At 41.8% G+C, this 2,092-nt stretch overlaps 1 long non-coding RNA gene across 1 annotated transcript; it reads right to left on the bottom strand.

The window, feature by feature from the left end:
* Nucleotides 1-302: 302 nt before the first annotated feature.
* On the bottom strand, nt 303-1,172 carry LOC143990096 (uncharacterized). Its single transcript, XR_013277152.1, has 3 exons — nt 1,036-1,172; nt 628-790; nt 303-528 (listed from the first exon to the last, which is right to left on the bottom strand). It is a non-coding gene; the product is annotated as an uncharacterized LOC143990096 (long non-coding RNA).
* Nucleotides 1,173-2,092: the final 920 nt, after the last annotated feature.

Here is a 2,092-nt window from a genome sequence, read left to right as displayed (position 1 = left end):
AAAAGGTGTCTCTTGTTGAGTAAGGGGTGTTCGACGGGTGGTGGAAGTAGACCGGACTCTCCTATCTGGATTTGCCTGCAATAGTTAGAATATATAGATTATGCATCTGATACTGAGGTCACACTTTAGTGAACAGCATATGATGATGATAAGGCTTGTACAAATATTGCAGCACCTGTTTAGAATAGATCACACACAGGTACTTGTTTTGCCGCAAAAACCTGATCTCACTGAAGACCTCCAAAGCCAGAAGAACAAGTCACACTTTGCCCAAAAATAAGCTATTGTTGTTTCTCCAACATTTGTGCCAACACCAGCTGCCTTTTCAAAATGTAAGTAATACGTTTTTTTGTGGACAGAAATTGTGACATTTTTAAAATACATACCGCAGGTTCTTGAGTGGATGGATGATATTCTTGGGATGACACTGTCTCTGTGGTTTCTTGACTGGTGTCAGCGTCTCCTGATGGTGATGGTGACGAACTTTCGCGCCTTGCGCTTGCTCTCACAGGGACACTTGACACAGTTCTAGGTAACAATAAAGATTACACATTTAAAAAAAAAAGTGAACATGAATACGCCTTTACTGGTCACAAATCGCTAAGTAAAATAAATGGATATACTTACGCGCGCATCTCAGTGGTGCGCCTCAAAAATGACAAAGCCTCTGCATGGGGGTTAGGCCTGCGACGAGTTGAGGGTGCTCCGCTTCTCTCCGCAGCCTTCTCTTCGTTGACTTTTTTTTTGTAACGGTCGCGCAGGGACCTCCAACGTGTATAAACCTCCTTTCCTGCAATATATAAAAAACATAACACATGTTAGGGACAAAAGTCGAGACAGATTTGCCCCCTCCCACCCGGACAACACTATAGGGAAGACCCCAACCATTGATTTCCCATTCAATTTAGTTTGTTTGCAGCATTGTCAGTGACGCAGTGCTGTATTGCTATAAAATGGCCTGGTCATTAGGGGGTAAAATCTTTACTAGGATGCATGTGTACCCTGCTGCATAGACACAACAAACCTTGCACTCACCTCGGTTATCCTGTTCAGTTGCAGACATCTCGTCCCAGTTTGGTGTGACATATTTGTAGACTTCCTCCCACTTTGCTCTCTTCAGCACTCGGTCTGCATATCCTGGGCATTCTGAGTCCCATAACTCTGGTCGGGCATGCACCAGTGCGACGATGGCCTCGTGCGAGATGTCTCTTGCCGCCATGCTGTCTTCTCCCCTTTCATCCCTCTCAACTTCCTGTGTCATTTCCCAGGTACACCTGCTGATTAGGATGTGCTTCCGGGTGTTTTTTTTCTTCTTTCACGCTGCTGGCCGCAGTTGACACAAAAGACTGCGATTACCTGCGGTTATGTGCTTATAGCTGCGCTACATCGCACCTGGACGCATACAATTCTATTTTTTCTATTCGCACCGAACCGCACGTAATGAAATCGCAGTTAAACGATGTGTGTGAACAGGGCCATAGGAAAGCATTGTGTGCTTTTAGCTGCGGTGGAAAACTAGAAAATCCGCAGCTAAAAGCACCATTCTATCCGCCCGTGTGAAAGGGGCCTTATAGCTGAGTTTTAAACATTTTAATCCCAAGAAAATATAAATATGTCTAAAAGAAAATATATGATTTTAAAGTTTTGACCATAACTTCTAAAGTATGTTTATAGTAAGTATTATATAGTAAGGGAAGAACATAACAAATAATGTTTCTTAACACCATAGTTTAAGGACTTTTTCCAGGCATGTATTGTAAAGGCTTCGTGTTTTTTCTATGTCACTCTCAAAATGGCATAAAATGGAAGACCCTCTCCTTGCTAAGTAGTATTTACTATAACTGTTTTTTACATGAATACATGCCCCCTGTGGCAGTGCAAAGCTAATTTCTCCCATTTGTTCAATCATTCCTTGTCTATTAGCTTTTAAATGGCTAGAATGAATATTCAAGATTCACTGCCCATTGACTTAAATGGGATTCAGACTAAAGTTTGAAATTTGCAGATTTTATAATTAGTTTAATGAAGGCCTCATGAAATGAACTTTCACTTATCACTACTGGACAGTATATAAGCATCTTGGTTAGGCTTT

This window comes from Lithobates pipiens, unplaced genomic scaffold (genome assembly GCF_037356315.1).
Source record: "Lithobates pipiens isolate NorthernLeopardFrog02 unplaced genomic scaffold, aLitPip1_a1.2 Scaffold_18, whole genome shotgun sequence".
Lineage (NCBI taxonomy): Eukaryota > Metazoa > Chordata > Amphibia > Anura > Ranidae > Lithobates > Lithobates pipiens.
This window is presented reverse-complemented; position numbering and strand designations above follow the sequence as displayed.